General features: G+C 40.3%; 1 long non-coding RNA gene across 1 annotated transcript in view; it reads right to left on the bottom strand.

Moving 5' to 3' along the window:
* Positions 1–1,523: 1,523 nt before the first annotated feature.
* The window catches only part of LOC144584183 (uncharacterized), a 218,017-nt gene continuing 198,217 nt past the window's right edge, over positions 1,524–21,323 (bottom strand). Inside the window, exon 2 of the long non-coding RNA XR_013538279.1 lies at positions 1,524–9,127. This is a non-coding gene — a long non-coding RNA (uncharacterized LOC144584183). The remainder of the gene's footprint in view (positions 9,128–21,323) is intronic.

The raw sequence follows: 21,323 nt of genomic DNA, 5'->3' as shown, positions 1-21,323 counted from the left end.
GAGCCGCCGATCAGCTGTTTTCAGACCATCGTTAAGCGAAAAATTGGTTCCCGAAGCAGGGAACCAATCGTTAAGTGAATTTTACCTATTAAAACATTGTTTTGTGATCGCAAAAACCTCATCATCAAGCAGATTCATCGTTTAACGAGGTAATCGTTAAGCGAGGCACCACTGTATTCAGAACAAGTTTTCATGCAGCATTTTTTTTAAAATGAGAGAGGGCTGGAAAGAGCTTTGTTCTTAACAGTTATGTACAGGTTTTGGCTGTTTCTTGCATGGAACAAATCTCAAAAAAGGAGAAGATTGGGATTGTTCTTGGGAGATGTCAGAAAATTTTGCAGGTGTGGGGGAAAGCCTAGGTGGGATCCCATGGCATGGAGAAATGTCAAACATTGCAGAGAACAATGAAATCTCAGGAAAGCTATGCTTAACACTTGTCGGGAAGATGGTAATATAAAAACAGGTGTGATTATCCCATAGCACACATAGGCAATCCCCATTCCGGGGATGACAAAGTATGACCCGCAGGCCACTTCTAGCAATATACAGAAGACTTATTTCATTTTAATGTCTGATTCTTGCCCAGGTAAAAGATCCTGTTGACTTTTGTAGAAATAAGTAGGCTACCAATCTACAGCTGCTTTAGAGGCCCATGTACAGAATGACTGTAATGCTTACTGCTTAATACATTCAATAGCTCTATATTTGTGAAGCATGGTGTCTAGATGACCTGAGCAAGCAAACCTTTATGTAAGGAGTATCTGAAGTTTTTGGGTTGATTAATTCTCTACCATTTCCATTTTTTTCTTTCCCTTTTCTTTATTTCTTTCCTTTTCCTTTTTATTTTGGCCATGGCCACAAACACGATATGAAAGAAATCTAGGCCCATACAGGATTGTGTAAGTTGCATTTGTTGTTGTTTAGTCGTTAAGCCATGTCCGACTCTTCGTGACCCCATGGACCAGAGCATGCCAGGCCCTTCGTAAGCTGCATAACAAACCATATAAATGTTGAGAATTTTGATTATAACATGTATTCTCATAACATCAGCAGAGTAAGGAGATATTGGTTAGCAGAAATACTTATGACACCAAGGGAGTAAAACCAACAACTTAGTCTATTTACATATATACATAGAGAATCGACATTCCTCTGGCAGCATAACATGACATAAAGCAACACACAGCACAGGAAAAAGTGATCTGACTTACAGCAGAATAAGTGATTTGACTTGCAGCAGCAGTTCATTTTACACATGACATATGTACAGTTCTGTGACCAATCAGAAAATACATCACCTCAAAGTTTTATCATGTACACAGCTGTACAACATTAAGTCTTAATCCTTGATACCCACACCTGAATACAGTAGTGCCCCGCATAGCGACATTAATCTGTTCCGGATTAATCGTCGCTGTGGCCACCTCCTCCTATGTCACAGAGGAGCCGCCACTTCACACTCACATACACTTATCACGCTGCCACCAACCACACACATATATCTGACTCCTCAGACAATGGTATGGATTTTAAAAATAAAAATGATTGTTTATTGATACAACATAAGAGATAGTAAATCACAGTATAAACTAAATAAGGCAATCAATATCATAAAGTATCCCCTCATACACTCTCTCACACAGACCTTCACTAACACAGTACCTCATAACCTGCACATGCCCTAAGTCCCTAACAAGACCCTAACCAAGTCCCTCTCTAGTCCCTATCTGACTCACACATCATTCACTTCCCCCTTATATACCTTAGCTCCACCCCCTGAAGTCCCACCTCCTGTCCTGCCATAGGCAGATGAACTCCAGCCATAGCATTGACAGGCAGGTGACATCATCGCAGCCGTCACAGTCGCTATGCAAAAACATTGCTAAACGGAACGTAAAAAGCGATAAGTTTAATGAGTTCCTATGGCTCCAAAACTCACCGTTCAGCGATGTTCCTCCATAGCGCCGCCATTTCCGCACCCTCGATAAGCAAGGGCAGGGCATGAAAACACTTGGGTCGGCCATTTTGGGCACCCGGTGGCCATTTTGGAACCGCCGATCAGCTGTTTAAAAAAGCACCGCAATGCGAAGATCAGTAAGCAAAACGCTTACCGATCATTGCAATGCGATGTTTTGCCTATACAGAACACCGCAATGTGATCACATTAGCGATCTAAAAAATTAGATCGCTATGCAAATTCGTTGTTAAACGGTGCGCTCGTTATGCGAGGCACCACTGTACAATCAGTAGAGGTAAAATCAGCCATTTTACATTTAACTATACAACATTAACATTTAATACATTTTCATATCAAAATCTCAACACCCCTCCTTAAATTTAATTGTTGTATAGACCAAGCTTATTTCATAAACATGCTTCTGCATTGGCAATGGCTTCGTAAAAATGTCTGCAATATTATTTTCACTTGGACAATATTGTAAATCTATCAGCTTCTGATTTACAGCACTCTTTACATTGCTATACTTTATGCAAGTGTGCTTGCTTCTACTCTTCATTTGACTCTCAGTTGCCAACTGAATGTAAGTGGTGCTGTCACTATGCACTGTGACAGGTAAATCATTTTGCATATTTACATCTTTCAGTAACTGGACAAACCATGTGACTTCTCCACATAAATCACTTAATGAAGCATACTCAGCTTCCACTGTGCTTGTGGCAACTAAACCTTGCTTTCTAGGCATCCAGCCTATTAAAGCTTCACCTAGATTGATAGCCATTCCAGAAATTGACTTTCTATCAGTTTCACATGAACCCCAATCTGAATCTTCATAGCACTCTAATTTCAGATTGTTAGATGCATTTGACTTCAACTTGCAATCTATGGTTCCCTTTAAATATCTCAGCACTCATCTGCTCATAACGTTTAGGTTCATACATTACCATATTTACATATGATGCTGTAAACCTCTCGGGTGGAACACCAAAATTAGACCTCTGTGAGTGTCTTGGGACAATTTCCTTAGCTTCACTACATGTCTCATGTTCCCCTCCTACAGCTTCATTTCCTTCTTCATATGATTCATTTTGTTCTCCCTCATTTTCAAACCTCACTTGTCTATCTTTAGACAATTGAAAAAATATTTCACTGTTTGCATGAATTTGTGACCAATTCTCATTTTCACAAAAATTAGTTGACCTGCTAATTATCACATTTCCATACTGATCACAAAATCTATAATTTTTGCTTCCTGTTTGATAGCCTAAGAAAATCAACTTCCTTGCCTTAGGGTTACCTTTTTCCTGCATGTTTTGGGTATAGGAACCCAAGCATGACAACCAAAAATGTTCATATGTTTCAAACAAGATTGTCTCCCATGTAATAGAAAATATGGTGTATTTTTTACTGCAGAGTTCCACACTCTGTTCATAATATAATTAGCACATTTTATGGCTTTATCTCAAAAACATTTGGGTAACTTGGCATCAGCAAGTAATGAGTATGACACAGCTTGCGAAACTCCATTTCTTCTTTCTGCAACTCCATTCTCAGCAGCTGTGGCTACATTTGTATACCTGTGATGAATGCCTTTTTTCTTAAGCCAGTCTACAAAATGTGCTAAAAACTCTCCCCCTCGATCTGTCTGAACAGACACTATGGGAGTACTAAATCTTCGTTTTACCATAGCAACAAAATCTTTAAATCTTTGGAAAATTTCACTCTTATGTTTCATTACATAGCCATAGCTATAACATGAGTAATCATCTGCTATAGTTAAACAGAACATATTATCACCTTTTGTGGGCTGCAGTGGTCACACATCAAGATGAACCAACTGAAAAATCTTGTCACTGACTCTTGCTTTTCTTGCTCACAAGAAAAGCCTTTGACTTGGTTAATTTACATATGTTACAATCTAAATATTTCTCGCAGTTTGTAATATTTAGATCAGACACAACTTCTTTAGTTTTGTTTAAAACTCCAAAGCTTACATGACCTAACTTTCTATGTAGGCTATGTATACACTTTTCATGTGGTTTTGAGTTGTTAACCACATTTATGGCTTCATTCATTTGGCTCTGATTCATCACATATAGATGATCCTTTAGATAACCATTTGCCACCTGTGCACGATTTTTCATTATTTTGCATTTGCCTTTCTCAAAAATTATAGTGTAGCCGTCTTTATCTAGACTTGATACACTTAATAAATTATTCTCTAAGCTTGGCACACACAAGACATTTTTTAAAGTTTGTATTAAACAGGTTACGTACAGAGAACCTTTTCCAGTTACAGATGCTAGCTTTCCATCTGCTAGCTTCACTATATTTTGAGGTGAAGGGGTTAAGTTTGTGAACATCTCTTTTCTCTGGCACACATTCTGAGAAGCTCCAAAAGCCATAAATTACTTTGCTTGTTTTCACAAGCTTTAACGATAGCCAAATGACCTTCATGCTTCTGTGTTTGTTCTTTAAACATCTTCTTTTTTCTTTTCTCCACTCCGTCACTTCTGGGACACTTTTCAGAAATATGTCCAGGATGGCCTCGATTATAAAATTTAACAGCTAAAACTTTTTCTTGGCTGGCTGTGAAGTCATCATCCACAGACCCTCTTGGTTTACACTGATAAACGACCTTCTCCGCTGCCTTATCACATCACCTCTGGTCCTCCTCCACAAGTCTCCAGGACAAATATTGTACTGTCAGGTCTTTCTCTGGCATGTTTTCCAAGCTTATCACCAGATTAACCCAGCTGTCATCTAGGCTGCTCAGAATCATGAAACACTGGTGCAACTGGTCAAACTCCATCCCTTGCTCCTCCAGCTGGAGAAATAAATTTAACATCTCTTTAATATGGTTAGATACATCTTCTCCAGGCATTAAATATTTGTGGTATAGCTTATGCGCCACAACCATTTTAGACCCAGATGTATCTCGTACATAGACATTCCTAAGTGCCTGCCAACACTCCTGGCTTGTTTTCAGATTCTTCACATAAGTCAGCTGTGAATCTTCCAAGCACAATGTTATTATGGCTCTCACTTTATCATCGTTTGCACATCCCTCATCATCATCAGGCAGATTTTCAACATATTGCCACAGTGATGCTCTCCTCAGGTACATCTCCATCTTAAAAGACCAGGACATGTAATTAATGTCATTTAGTTTTGTACACATTATTCCACTTGCCTGCTGCATCATGGAACTTGCTGTTACACTCTGCTCCTCATCCTCTGAAGTACTACCACTCTCAGTTACTTCAGATTCAGTTCCATTCCAACTTCAGCCTTGGCTTTTATGTGTGCCTTCCTCCCAGACATTCTGCACTTATCTGTTTGAAAAATAATCTCCACTGGGCCCATAACCCTGTTGAGAATTTTTATTATAGCTTACAGCAGAGTAAGGAGATATTGGTTAGCTGAGATACTTATGACACTGAGAAAGTAAAACCAACAACTTAGTCTATCTATCTATCTATCTATCTATCTATTTATTTATTTATTTATTTATTTATTTATTTATTTATTTATTTATTTATTTATTTATTTATTTATTTAATACCCCGCCTATCTGGTGCCATGACCACTCTAGGCGGCTTCCAACAAAGAATATAAGCATAGAGAATAGACAGCAGCATAACATGACATGAAGCAACACACAGCACAGGAAAAAGTGATCTGACTTACAGCAGATAAAGATGTTCATTTTACACATGACTTATGTACAGTTCTGTGGCTAGTCAGAAAATACATTACTTCATTTTCTGTTACACAAAGTTTCATCATCTACCACAGCTATACAACATTAAGTCTTAATCCTTGATACTGACACCTGAATACAAACAGTACAGTGGTTCAGGTAAAATCAGCCATTTTACAATTAACTATACAACATTAATATTTAATACACTTTCATATCAAAATCTCAACAATAAGGTGGTGACGAGTAAAGAATTGTTTCCAATCTGTAGCCCCCTTCAAATGTGCCACGGTCACCTCTGCCCCCTGGGTGAGGCAGGCAGGCAGAAAGAAAGAAAGAAAGAAAGAAAAAGCAAGCAAGCAAGCAAGCAAGCAAGCAAGCAAGCAAGCAAGCAAGCAAGCAAGCAAGCAAGCAAGCAAGCAAGCAAGAAAGAAAGAAAGAAAGAAAGAAAGAAAGAAAGAAAAAGAAAAAGCTTGAGAACGGCTGCTCTGGATTGTTATCTGCAAACATTCCCCCCTCCCCATCTTTCCCCCCAAAACATTTCCTGCCCCTAGTATGCTTCGTATGTGCTGAAGGAGCAAGGTGGTAGATACTTAAAACTCCATGAAGCTTTTTGCCATGAAATTGACCTGCATTTCCCACTGAGAAATACAATAATGAATTTGTTTGTGTGTGTGCACACATACACAAGCCTGCAATAATTATCCTTAAAAGCAACACATGAGTTACTCACTGCTTTCTAAAAGTGACAATTATTCTCAATATTTATTTTTGCAACCCATCCAAGCCTAAAAAAATTTAAGTTGGAGTTTCTCAAAATCCCCAAACTAACATTTCAACATGAGTTAATGCCGTTGCATTACATAAAATGCTAGTGTTAATGTTGCCATTGTTTTAAAGAAGACGTTGCCCATTGGTCCTTAACAAAAGAATACACAACATCAATATTTTTAACATGTTGCTTCCAAACACGTTTCTTCCACTCCCCGCTCATGCCAGACAGCATCAAGATCACCAGGCAGAAGAGAATGCTTAGAAAACAGACTTTCTAAACACCCTTGAAGAATTCTGAATTGATTCCAAACTGACTCAAAGGAGATAGAATTTAGGAACAGCATGCCTCTAAGGCTAGAATTTATTTTCTGTATGAGAACTGGAACTCACAAATTTACTTCCATTTCTGCAATGGTGATATCAGGAGCCAAATTCAGAAGAGAAAAGGAGCTTCCAGCATCACTCTTGCAGGATAAGAAACACTTGCGGGTTTGTCTTCTGACTCTTACTTGGCTTTTAACCAACATGTTGGTTTGTTTCTGGTACTCAAAATCTATTTAATGATCATACAGCTGAAAGAAGCACATATGTATGTATGTATGTATGTATGTATGTATGTATGTATGTATGTATGTATGTATGTATGTATGTATGTATGTATGTATGTATGTATGTATGTATGTATGTATGTATGTATGTATGTATGTATGTATGTATGTATGTACCACATACGTACAGTGGTGCCTCACTTAACAACGATAATCCGTTCCAGGAAAATCGCCGTTAAGCAAAAACATCATAAAGCGAAATAAAAAACCCAATTGAAATGCATTGAGACCTGTTCAATGCATTCCAATGGGGTAAAAACTCACCGTCCAGTGAAGGTCCTCCATACGGCGGCCATTTTTGCTGCCTGTATAGCGAGGAATCTGTCCCTAAATACAGCAGGGAAGCCATTTTAATTACCCAGCGGCCGTTTTAAAACTGCCGATCAGCTGTCAGAAAAACATCGTTTTGCGAAGAATCAGTTCCCGAAGCAGGGAACCGATCATCACAAAAAGATTGTCATAAAGCAGATTTGTCGTAATGCGGGACAATCATAAAGCGAGGCACCACTGTATGTATGTATGTATGTTGTTTCACTGTCACCATTTTCTCTCTTTGCCCAATTCCCGTAAGGAGCTCAGGGGTCTCATTCATGCCCTTTTGTTCATATCACTAGGGAGTCTCATAGCTGAGTATGGACACACTGCTCGCTTTGCCATATTGTTCTCCAGAGAAATGGTCACCAAATAGACCTTCCTTTATTAAAAACACAATATTACTCTTTCATCAAAAGCATCACCACTGAATAAGCTAATGTTAAACATTTTGCCAAATTGCATTTTTGCAAAACATTTATTGCCCTGGAGAATGCCAGCCTTTACAGGGTTTACATTTTGACTTTTGCTGAGGTTACATATATACTTTCACATAAATGCAGGAAAATAACTTACTGATTCGGCTTTTGTTTGCCAACAGTGCTACTTGTAAACAATGGCTCTTGCACAGATCACATCCTGACCTTCCATGTATGCTTGGCAGAGGTAGGTACAGCTGCAGTGAAGATGAGGGTTTTAATGAGGCCTTCATAGAAAAGCTTGCAGGGCTAAAGTCTTGGGGATTTTCTAAGTAACAGGGATTATGACACCATCTGCTACCTCCCACACATCTTTGCTGTTCCCTCTGAGTTTCGCTACATTCCTCACAGTAGATGGGCAAGAAACGGATTTTCCCAGGAACAGCATATTGTTGCAAGCAATCCCTGTTGAAGATGGTTTGATCTCAAATGGAGATTAAGAGACACTGGCTGAAATCCTATTGCTCTGATTTGCACAGTTAAGGCTGATAGTGTCAGCAGCAGCAATGATTTTTCAGAAGTCAAACATTTCTGATTTATCTCTCACAGTTCCCAAGTAATCCCTTTCCTTGTTGAGAACCTGTGGAAGCTCTCTCTTTCTCTCTCTGTGTGTGTATGTGTGTGCATGAGGCCTAGAGTTTCTGAAAATCACTACTGTACTGCTCGGATGACTTTTCCTGCTACAGCAGTTTTTGCTAATTGAAGATTTTACCCTCCCATCTCATGGTTTCCATAAGTATTCAATCCTGGAAAGAATTATAATGGAGCCCCAGGTGATTTGGGTGATATTAAATGTTTAAATGAGGAGAAATTACTATTGCAAATGATGTCATCAAACCTATGCAGAGTAAATTGCAGCAATAGGATTTCAATCATTAAATTTGCCAAGGATCTACTCCACTTTTTTTTAAAATGAGCATCAGTTTCTTTCTTCCTTTCTTGATTTCTTTCATTCTAGCCTTAATATCTTCTAACATACTCTCTTTGGCTTGTTTCTTTCTTCCTTTCTTGATTTCTTTCAATCTAGCCTTAATACCTTCTTTCTTTAGTTTCTTTCTTTCTTGATTTCTTTCCTTCTACCTTGTATACCTTCTAACATACTCTATTTTCTTTCTTCCTTTCTTTCTTGATTTCTTTCATTCTAGGTTTAATACCTTCTAACATACTCTCTTCAGTTTCTTTCTTTCTTTCTTTCTTTCTTTCTTTCTTTCTTTCTTTCTTTCTTTCTTTCTTTCTTTCTTTCTTTCTTTCTTTCTTTCTTTCTTTCTTTCTTTCTTTCTTTCTTTCTTTCTTTCTTTCTGATTTATTTCATTCTAGCTTAAATACCTTCTAATATGCCTCCACTGCCTTGTGGCTATATCCACTGATGGAAAAGGCTTCAGGAGTTAACCTTGAGGCAAAATCCAGAGCCAGAGTCCCAGAGGCAGTTCGTGTCGTTCTGGCAACTCCTGCGACATCACTGGAACCAATTGTATTGGCTCTTGCCTTTCCATTGGACTATTTCAGTGATGTGGAGAGGGGGGATTTGCTGCTTGGGTAACAGCCTATCCTCCATATTATTTTACTCCAGCTTCACATACAGCATTGAAGCAAAATCTGGGAGCTGGACAGGGGACAGATTGTATTTGTCTTCACTGTGGAAGGGACTGTGATTCTCGAATTGGCCTTCTCAGCCACACTAGACGCTGTTCCACGTCCTCCATACAAAGCATGTTACCATAGTCTCTCGAGACTGAAGGATGCCTAGCCTAGTCCAATTCCTTGGATTTTTGGGCTCTCTGCATGGTGAATGTGGCAGTTATGGAGACTATTGTGACAACAGACTGGATTTCTGAATTTAGAACTATACCACTGTTAGTATATAACACAAACTTTGCGTATAATACACGTTTATTTAATTTTGCTTTTCTGAATTGCTACACAGATCAAAGTTCAGTTATTGTGAAATTCACACTTTGACATTTCCAATAAAAATGCATATGAATCTGTTAAGGAAAGCTGCATACAAAAATTCAATGAAAATAATATTGATCATCCATTATGTTGCTTCCAAAAATTATAAAAAGCAAAACTGCATATAAAAACACTTTCATTAAGCAAAATATGTACAAATATATTCTACAATTTTAATCCATATGTGAGAATTTGCAAATGAGTCTGAAAGGTCAAGACAAATTGAATTTGCTGTAAATAAAAATGGAGAAAATGAAAAGAAAGTGACATTAACAAGCTTCTCAGTCCATAAAAATGAATTGGATTAATTAATATCTCTAGTCCCATGTTTCATAGAACTATTACAAGATCTGAGGTTTTGAGTTTGTTTGCTTGCTTGAAATGACATGGTCATTATTTTTGCTGTTGCTTTAATTAGATTTTTATCCTGAGGTCCAAAGATGACTTGTGTTTTGCACTCTCAAATTAGCAGAGAATGTTTCTCTTAAATACTGACGTTTACATTTCCTGGAGAGCGGCTATGTCCAGAGATCTAGGACTTATCTGCCTTTTTCCTTTGATGTCCTCCAACACATCATTGGTTGGTTATGTGCTTCTGGATTGTTACTCCCCCCACCCCCATTTTTGAATCAGGTGATTGTTATTTTCCTCAATGTGTTCAATAAATAAGCTTAGAGTGCTTAATTGCACCAACTCTTAGAGATACAGTGAAGAAACAACCATTATTTCACCACAATACTATTTCTTTACCTCTCCTTCCAGGGTGTTGTTCACGTCTCCTCCATCTTATTTCCCAAGAGAGGCTGGTTAAGCCAACAGAGAGACTCCTATGGCCATCCCTGGTAGCAGGGGGTTTGACTTTGGGTGTCTCATTAAGTTTAACATTCTCACCCAAGGTGTTTTGGACAACAGCCCTCATCAGAATTATTATCCAAGCTGTTTGGGGGTGATGGGAGTCATAGTCCAGAACAAATGGAGGGTACTAACTAGCCATCATTCAATGTGTCTGTCTTACTGAAAACCTCTTGGCTTTCCAATACCCTTGATGCCATAAAGGTGGTATGTAAAGCATTTCCCACCTCTTAATAAATAACTTCACTACCATGTGAAACATACTGAGCTGGGGATTCAACAGAAGAGAGATGGTTGTCCAATTTTTCAGTCCGTCCATTAACTGAGAGTGATTTACTCTGACTGGGCTGACTTTCAAGTTATAGAAGAGCTGAAATAATGGTAGAGTTTTTAGAAGAGCAAAGGGTTATTCAGGCCCCTTCTACAACTTCCCCTTCTCATCATTTTTAATGGCCTCATAGTTTATAGTTTTAATAACGACAATTATAATTTGAATTGGCCACTTCTGGGGCCTTAACTGTATCATAAGATAAAGCAGACCCTCAGGCACTCTGTTGCCTGCTAATGAATCAGTGGTATCCCTGGGAGAAGAACACAGCAGGCTACAAGCTCCTTGTACAGGGTCAATTAGCTCTTGGTGGAGTCCTATCAGCTAGGAAACAATTTAGGGATTTTAATGTTCTTTCCGCACAAAATATTCCTCTGATAGAGCTAGGCTTCCGCTCCTCCACTTTTCCCTCTTTCAGATGACTCCTTACTGATTGGTTCTGTTTTTCACATACCTCAAAAACAGAAGATGAGCTAGCATAGGTGTATGCTTTGGTGTGATACAAAGTTGGATTTTTTTTCAAAGTCAATGTGGAAAAAAAGCCTCTGAACTAAATAAACTTGACATACACATGAGCAATCTTAAGCATACTAATGGACTGATTAGATGATACCATAGAGAGTTTGGAAAAGTTTGAACTCCCAAATATCTCTGTGCAAACCCAGCATCTTGTAAAAGACAAAATAACCCATTCAGCAACATTGCTTTACTTAGTTTACAAGACAAGCCAATAATGAGTTGTCTTTTTGGAGAATAACATTTTAACAACAGCCACTCTTGGAAAATGACATGTTCTTTGGGAAACAGACAAAAAAAATTCACACAGTCTTGCATGTAGAAGAGTATGTTTGTTTGTATGTGCACATACACATAAACAAGAGAGAGAGAGAGAGCATGCATGTATTTGGCAATTTCATTTACTGCACTGGGGTGAATCAAGACTGGATTTATATCCCTGGTAATTCTCTGAGAGGCACCATGTATGGAGAATAAAGGTCCAGAAGACTACCAGCCCCCAAATGCCTTGTAGCTCCCATGGACCTCATAAAGACTGGGAAGGTTCTATTTGCTGACTCCTAAAATAGCAGAGGAGCGGAATTAAAGTGAGACAGACTGCAAGGAGCAAGTGATTATAGGAAGTGACAAGGGAGAGCTAACAGGAGTTTAGCAGTGGAGACCTCTAAAAATATTTGGTTTCTGTATGAAAGAGACAGAGAGAAAACTACAAAGAGCAGTCATATACAGATAGAAGAAAGGTCAGGATTGTGGAGGAAAAACATACTTCTGTGGTGCTGACCTGCAAACTATGTGCAAAGTTTGTCTTTGTGCCTGAAAACAACATGGCATACACATGCAGCAAATGCAAACTGGCTACATTGTTAGAAGAAAAAGTGAGTGCACTGAACCAGTGAGTGGCCACACATAAGGCTATAAAAGATGAAGATTATATTTCTCAAGAAGCAGCCAAGAGAGACACTGGAGATGGAAGAACAGCAAGATAAAGCAGAGGAAGAATGCTGAGGGAAGAATAATCATAATGAGGGAGCACCATGGAAAAGGAAATATGCCAGTTGGTTAGGAGCAAAAGAAGACACTCTTCACCAGTTGAATTGAAAAACCACTTTCAGTTTCCTGAAGAGGAGTCTGGCAGACAGCATGCAGAAGACATATAGTAGAATTTGCAAGAGAATATGAGAGGCTGAAGCTCATCCACTGAACCCTCACCCTACAAAATGGAGAGAAGAGTAATTGTAGTAGGAGACTCCCTATTACATGGGATTGAAAGAATGAAAACATTTCTTTATATAAAGTTGTGAACAGATCAACAGGGAACTAACAAACAACTGACTTCAACAGAGAAACAGAGGGTCAGAAAACCACTCAGCGGAAAGGCAGGTGGGGAAGAACGATTGGTTAGTGTTGAGTATAGTCACTGGCACCCCAGCCCAGAAAAGCCCCTCCCAGTCACTCAAACCAGGGGCAGCATGCAAGGTTGCAAATAGAAGTCCAAAAGATAATACCAGTATGTACTGGCCTTTAAAGCGCTTGTACTGATAGCAGTATTCAAAATGAGTGCCTCACCTTTTCCTTGTCATGCTAATCTCAGTTAGGAATGAGAGAAAAATGTTGGATGACTAATGAAGATTTTAAACCATTTCTGCTCCTCAGTTCTCTGGCCAATGTAGCAGCACCTTCCCCCTGGCCAGTGATAAGAATCTAGGACAGTGGGTTCCCAATCTTGGTTCCCTAGATGTTCTCTGACTAAAACTCCCAGAATCCTTCACCACTAGTTGTGCTGGTCAGGCTTTCTGGGAGTTGTAGTCCAAGCTCATCTATGGATTCAAGGTTGGGAAACAGGTATCTGGGGGATTTAATACTCCCGGTATCCTAGTTAGTAATAAAGTTCTCTATGGTTGCATCTGGTGCCCTCTGTCACCCTGCACGTGTGCACACCCGCGCACACATGCACACACACACACATGCACACACACTCATTTCTCCATTCACTTTGTTCTGCTTATGCATAATGTCAACTCATAAACCTTTCATCAACTCAGCCAAGTGGAAAAACCCATTACTGAAAGAAGTGTTCATTCAGGTTCCGGGGCAAAGAAGAATGGGGCCAAAGGAGGCTGAGAATGTTCCCCAATGGTTTTTTAAAAATAGCTGTGTGTGCTCTTCGTTGAAAAGCTGGCTTTGCTCTGCCCCCTCAGGTGCTGCCGGGCCTCCGAGAAGCCTGACACATCAGTCATCATGGTGACAGGGCCTGGAATGTGCTGTGTACACAACCAAAGAGGCAGCACTTTCAGCTTCATATTGGGTGATGAAAGGAAGGTTTCAACACAAAAAGGCCATGCCAGTTCAAGCACAAACACTTGTACATTTATGGAGAAGCTTCAAGATTGGGAGGGAAGGCTTTCTCTGCCAAAGGGATGCATTCGAGTCCCTTTGGCACCAACTAACCTGTTGACAGATAAAGTTAGTTACCTGAACTAGCCTATTTCAGCAACTTCTGATAAATGGGCTCAGTGAGACTACAAAGTATGACGAGATGCAGAAAAAAAATCAGTCTACAGATGAGTTGCCTATATTCTCCAAATGTTCCTGTTTACCGAGGAGACATCTTATTTATCTATATATTTTATCTGTCCCCATTTGGCTTTTTGGGGGACGCCAGTTGTAAAATGTTACAGCTTAGCTCTCCTTCTACGGAGATAAGAAATGAAGAGTAAGCAATGTGTGTTTTTTCTATTGCTGCTGAACGTCCACTCCCAGCTTCCTTCACCATCACTTAGTTGAGCACAGCTGGTGGAAAAATAAAGTTAATGTCCATTCAGCACTGGCTAGGCCTTAAATGCTGTGTTCAGCTCTGGACGCTGCATTTTAACAAACTGGAGCCAGTTCAGAGGAGGGCAACAGGGATGATTTGGGTACAGGAAAGCAAGCCTTAGGAGGAAAGACTGAAAGAACTGGGCATGTTTAGCCTTGAGAAAAGAAGACTGAGGGGAGATAAGTTCATGCCCATCTCTAATAGTCAGATTAAATCAGCCAGGGGTGATGAGGGCCGTCCTGAGTACAGGTTTAGTGAGACTGATGTGATTTCCTCATACATTTACTCCAGCATTTCATTTTGTACTCACAGGAGATAAGAATGAACAGCTGAATATTGGATTTTGGTGTCAGAACCCCTCAGAAAACCCAACTCTCATCCTAAATGATGGAAATGGACTGGTTGTATTAATGTCTCTGTTTTTTCTCGTACTCAAAAACTTGATTCAAACGCTGACATCCTATTATGGGCTGGACAGATGCACAACAAAAGCAATAGTAGCAATTTGTGATTTGGTCCAAAACTGCCATGAAAAGTTGTCAGCAGTTTTAAGAATAAAGTAGGATAACCAAATCATTTTCTTTTCTTGATGTGTGATGCACTGGTGGAGTTATGCTTGAACGAGGGTTGTATTTTTCAGTTCAAGGAAGATATTGTATAACGACGGACAATCTTTACTCCATGGAGCTCACAGTTTTCATTGGCCAAGGAAGCTCCTACCATGCATGTCAAGTGTGTGTTTTCATCAACATATTTTCCAGAGATCTGTCACTGAAAATGCAGTTGTGCTTTAATCTTAGAACTGAAGGGCTGGAGGGGACCCTTATGGATCATTGAGTCCAGATCCTGTCAAGGAGGCACAGTGGAGAATCGAACTCCCAACCTCTCACTCTGTAGCACTCACTCTAATAAGTGTGTATTGTCCATTGTTTTTCCTCATCCTGTGTCCCATTGATTATTCTCCATTCTTTTTTATTTAGGTGTTAGCATTTTATTCAGGAGGTTCTAATGATACTTTTGCTTCCACAAAAGTGTAGTTATATGTCGCCTGAATAATTAATTTGAGTGCTTTAAGAGAGTGTGCTTTAAGAGCTATGGGGTGGAATATAAACAGCACAACTAAACCTGCACCTATCAACTTAAATGCAGCAAAGACCCAGGCTAGACCTGAGGAAGACTAGAGTTTTTTGGAGGTTTCTAGGTGTGGTGGCACTGCGGGCTAAACCGCAGAAGCCTGTGCTGCAGGGTCAGAAGACCAAGCAGTCGCAAGATTGAATCCACGTGACGGAGTGAGCGCCCGTCACTTGTCCCAGCTCCCGTCAACCTAGCGGTTCGAAAGCATGCAAATGTGAGTAGATTAATAGGGACCACCTCGGTGGGAAGGTAACAGTGTTCCATGTCTAAGTCTCACTGGCCATGTGACCATGGAAGATTGTCTTCGGACAAAACGCTGGCTCTATGGCTTGGAAACGGAGATGAGCACCGCCCCCTAGAGTCGAACACGACTGGACAAAAATTGTCAAGGGGAACCTTTACCTTTACCTTTAGGTGTACCTAGCCTATACCACAAATCACTTATTATGAAAGGGAAAGGGATGAAAATCAAGTGGAAATGACACTTCCTCTCCTATCATTTCATGGGAGAACATGGGGACACAGTTGTGAATATGGAGGCAGGCATGGACAGGAGACTAGCAGCCCATTGCTGTTGGATATGCATGGCCAAGATGCCACATTCAAAAGCTCTTGAATGCCTCCAGCACTGGAGTACTCACTACCTCCCAAGGCAATTGATTCCACTGTCATACTGTTCTAACAGTTAAGCAGTTTTTTTCCTTAATATTCAGCCTAAATCTGGCTTCCTGTAGCTTGAGTCCATTATTCTGGATTCTGCACTCTGGGATGATTCAGAACACATCCTGTCCCTCCTCTGTATGTCTACCATCTGATTTATTTGAAAGGTAGATATATCTCCCCTCAGCCTTCTTTTCTCAAGGCTAAACATACTCATTTCTTCCAGTCTTTCCTCACATGGCTTGCTTTCCAGTCCCCTGATCATCCTGGTTGCCCTCCTCTTAACTTTCTCCAGTTTGTTGGCATGCTTCTTAAACTGTGGTGTCCAGAACTGGACAGTACTCTAGATGAGGCCTAACCAGTGCCAAATAGAAAGCTTCTGGGAGCTTCAGTCCAAGAACACCTGAGTTGCCCAAGGTTGAGAGCCACTGTTCTAGCATATCAGACAAAAACAAGAATATATAAATGAGTAAATAAAAACAAATACCTTGTCATACCTTAAAGAGCTGCTGTTATATTTTAATATGAGGTTTTGTTGATCAAATCCACTTTCTCAGACAGTGACGTGAGAATATATGACTGGCCCCATGACCACTAGAGGATACAAATACTGTAATTTAAAAAGTGGAAGTGGTCCATTAGTACAGAAATGAGACTACCAAGCTGTAAATAACGTCAGATAGCAAGTTATATACAGGGTAGGCACAGATCATGAATTTACAAGGTGACAACAGCACTATGGACACAAGCGGGAAATTGTGAGAATGTTCTAAGTTTCAATTAAGAGTCTCATACTTGGTAATGAGCTAAGTATCCCCAGTCAATGTTTCATTTCTTTGACTTGCTCTGGAAATTCTGTATGTCTCTTATCTCTGCTGTCTCTCTTTCCAATCTTATTTAGTAGGTATTGTTCTTCTACAACAGTCACTTTCAGGTCATTTGTAGAGTGACCTTGGAAACTGAAACAAACATCAGTCCTGGAAAACTGGGCTTCTCCCTTGTGTGGAAAGCCACCACATGAATAGGCATGTCTCCAGATGTAATACTTTACACTAGGGGAAAATGTGGATGGAGTGGGCAAGGGCTGGACTAGACATGCCCTCCCATGTGTGTTGAGGAATGCAGACTTGGTAACACTTGAACAGGGCTATTGTGTAGAAAAGAACATGAACCCTAAGTACATCTGTGTGTTTAGTCGTTTAGTCGTGTCCGACTCTTCGTGACCCCATGGACCAGAGCACGCCAGGCCCTCCTGTCTTCTACTGCCTCCCGGAGTTGTGTCAGGTTCATGTTGGTTGCTTCGCAGACACTGTCCAGCCATCTCATCCTCGGTCGTCCCCTTCTCCTCTTGCCATCACACCTTCCTAACATCAAGGTTTTTTCCAAGGACTCTTTTCTTCTCATGAGATGGCCAAAGTACTGGAGCCTCAGCTTCAGGATCTGTCCTTCAAGTGAGCATTCAGGGTTGATTTCCTTTAGAACTGATAGGTTTGTTCTCCTTGCAGTCCAGGGGATTCTCAAGAGCCTCCTCCAGCACCACAATTCAAAGGCATCAATTCTTCTAAGTACATCTACCTTTTTGTAAATGTGAATTAGGGCCAAGCAGAATGAAAAGGCCAGTATAGGGTGGAATTTTGAGTTCATGCAGTTGTGTTGGTGGCGGTAGAATTCATGACAGTTGGAATCTGATGCACATATCATCAGCTACTATTGAAAAAAAGAAGCAGTTTTTCAGTGAATATAGTCCCTAAAGCTGTGTGTTGACCTCCCCCCCCGCCCCGTGTAGGCCCCAGAAGAAGACCTGGAGAGAGTTAAATTATTGTTGGTCAGGCAAAGAATTTCAAGCATGCTTAAATGAAATGTTTTGACATTTAGAATCATGTTCATTCATATAATACCAAAACATGTGCTTCAGTTTTGACATTTTCAAAATATTTTGCTTCAGAAATGTTGAAAAATTCAGTTTTGTCACAAAACAATGGGAGTACTGTCATAACTCAGTCTGTATGTGATTTTGAAAAATTATATATTCTGGAACATTAAAATCCCACTTCTCTGTCTCAGAGATCTAAGATGCTTTTCTTGTAGCAGGTTTGTGTGTGTGTGCTTTTTGATTTTGGTTTTATTTTTGTAGAGAGGTGAAAACCTGTATTTTGATTTTGTTGTAACTCTGTGGATCTCACCTTCATATTTTTTCTTGTCCTTTTTTCAAACCAGGGTCTTGGCTTTTCCTTTCTCATTCCTTACTGAGACAGATTAAAAAGTATTTATGTAATCTATTCAATGTTGTATTTTTAATTAGTAGCATCCCATTCTCTTAAGAGTTCATAGAATCATATTCATTGTTGTATTTTTAATCTGCCAAATATTAATGGATCTTGGGATGGAGTGCAATCAGTAAAATAACATTTTGACTTCAGCAAATCTTTTGACAAAGTACCCTATGATATTCTGATTAGCAAGCTAACTAGGTGTGGGCTGGATAGAACAAGTGTTGAGTGGATACACAGTTGCCTACAGAATCGTACTCAGAGAGTGATGATTAATGGCTTCTTTTCAAACTGTGTGGAAATAACAAGTGGGGCTACCCCAGGGCTCAGTCCTGGTCCCAGTGCTCTTCAACATTTTTATTAATGACATGGATCAGGGCATACAAGGAATGCTAATCAAATTCGCAGATGACAGAAAATTGGGTGGAATACCTAGCACCCGGGAAGACAAACAAAATTCAAAATGATCTTGATAGGCTGGAGCACCGGGCTGAAAACAACAGAACGAAATTCAACAGGGATAAGTGCAAAGTACTGCACCTCAGAAAAAGAAACCAATTGCACATTTACAAGATGGGGGGGTAGCTGGCTCAGCAATACTACGAGCGAGAAGGATCTTGAAGCCATTGTAGATCACAAATTGAACATGCATCAAAAGTGTGATTTGGCTACAAAAAAGGCAAATACTATTTTAGGTTGTATTAAAAGAAGTATAGTCTCAAAACTCTGCTAGGTACTCATTCAACTCTATTCAGCACTGGTTAGGCCTCATCTTGAGTACTGTGTTCTATTCTGGGCACCACCTTCAAGAAGGATGCTAACAAACTGAACAAGTTCAGAGGAGGGCAACAAGGATGCCCTCCAGAGGGGCTGGAAATCAAGCTGTATGAAGAAAGACTGAAAGAATTCGGCATGTTTAGCCTTAAGAAAAGAAGACTGAGGGGAGATATGAGAGCACCTTTCAAATACTTGAAAGGTAGACATACAGAGTAGGGGCAGGATCTGTTCTCAGTCATCCCTGAGTACAGGACAAGTAACAATGGGGTCAAGTTACAGGAACCCAGATTTCAGTTGATTATCAGAAAAATCTTCTTAACTGTTAGAGCAGTATGACTACGGAACCAATCACCTTGAGAGGTGGTGAGGGCTCCAACACTGGAGGGATTCAAGAGAAATTTAGACAACCACCTGGCAGATATCCTTTGATTTGTATTCTTGCATTGAGCAGGGGTTTGGACTCAATAGCCTTATAAGCCCCTTCCAACTTCATGATTCTACGATTCTATGACATCTGTGAGAATGGGATGCTGCTGTACTGGCCACCACTAGCCTCCGCCACCTTCTGAAAAGAGCAGCAAGATTGTCTTGCTCATAGATTATCACATAGACCCTTCAGTTTTCCACGTGTGTGTACACAAGCATGCATATTGCATAAATATGTACACCTACCGGTTTTCAACACTAGCCATTGTGTTAGTGGCAAAAAGCTAGTGTTCCCTTAAGTAAGTAGGAAAACCAGATAAGAACAGTCCAGATATGATGACACAAGCAAAACAAGCAAATTTGCCTCACATTTGGTTGTGTTGCCCCAGTCAGTGCAGCCTACTCAACCACCTTGCCTCAGTTACAATTTGGCAGCCAGAACAAACATGAAATGTTATTTCTCCTCTGTCGTGCGTCATGTTCCCCCACCTTGCAGTTCTATAGGCTGCCTAGTCCAGTCTCCCTTGATCTCTGGCCTCCATTCTTCCAAATTAAATTTCAGCTTTTTGCAGATCTTCAGCAGAGTGACAAGCCCAGGCCTGAGCTGTCTTTTAATACACAAAAGCATAAATAATGCCATCCATCACAACTGTCACTGTGAAAGATAGATTGCTCCTTGTCTGGACTGCTGGAATGACACGCAAGTGAAAGTTAGAAAGTGTCTTTTCCCTCTCGTTTTTTGCTTTGTGGTTTCCCCTCTTTCCCCTTTCTTTCTTTAAGTTGCCAGGCTATTTGATTCTGATTAATGGTGCTGTCAGGGTGGGATTCCGCTTGCCAGGGTAATGAGTTAGGAATGTATTCCCTGTCACAAACACACCAGATGTCAGGAGCAGAAGGGCCCGGGAATGCCAGAAACAATATATAGTTTCTTCCCGGTCCCCTGACAGGCCAATATGCTACACAAGGTCTAATTTATGTAGACAAAATGCAGGCATGGGGCCGCAGTGGCAGAAGACTGTGCCAGAAAACCCACACTACAGTGCAGGAGAGAGGGAGAAGTGATGGGAGTCAGAAGGCTAGCTGGGACACTAAATGGCATTGCTCACATCCAATGTCCTTAACAAGAATGGGCCAGGACTGCTTCAACCTGTGCTTTATATCATTAGAGGAAGAAATCAGAGTGGGCAGAGAGCTTCATCTGCTTTAAGCAGCTCAACTAGATAACTCGTCCATTGGCTACCCACGTTTCACTGCCCCAACCGTAGAGAATGCTTGAAGCAACAGGCATGCCAAAGCCTGGGAAGCACACTGGCAGAGACAGCCTCAAGCATTTCATGGTGGCATTGTTAATCCAATAACAGTAGAGTATTCTGAAGTTCTGCGCTCTCTCTCATTCTCTCTCTATGTTGGAAGGATCAGGAGAAGGAAGAAAGATTTGTGTTGGTGGTGTTTTTACTCTTAAACATAATCATGTTCTCTAAGTGGTGACATCAATTAGGATAGCAATTCCATTTGCAAAATGTTTCATGAAAACATGCACTAAGAATGTCGAGCATCTATGTTTATCTGTATTTACCCAGATGTAAGCCCTACACTGTCCCTCCCCATAAGAAACTCCCTTCTATCAAGTTCACTATTGGCACATCAAGCTCAGCATTGTTTTCAATTACTCTTTTAACATTGCTTGGAGGTTTTGGAGGAATCTGTCAGCTTGGTTCAGAGATGTCAGTGGTTGAACATGGGACCCACTGAATTCAAA

The sequence above is a fragment of the Pogona vitticeps genome, chromosome 8 (genome assembly GCF_051106095.1).
Source record: "Pogona vitticeps strain Pit_001003342236 chromosome 8, PviZW2.1, whole genome shotgun sequence".
NCBI classification, from domain to species: domain Eukaryota; kingdom Metazoa; phylum Chordata; class Lepidosauria; order Squamata; family Agamidae; genus Pogona; species Pogona vitticeps.
This window is presented reverse-complemented; position numbering and strand designations above follow the sequence as displayed.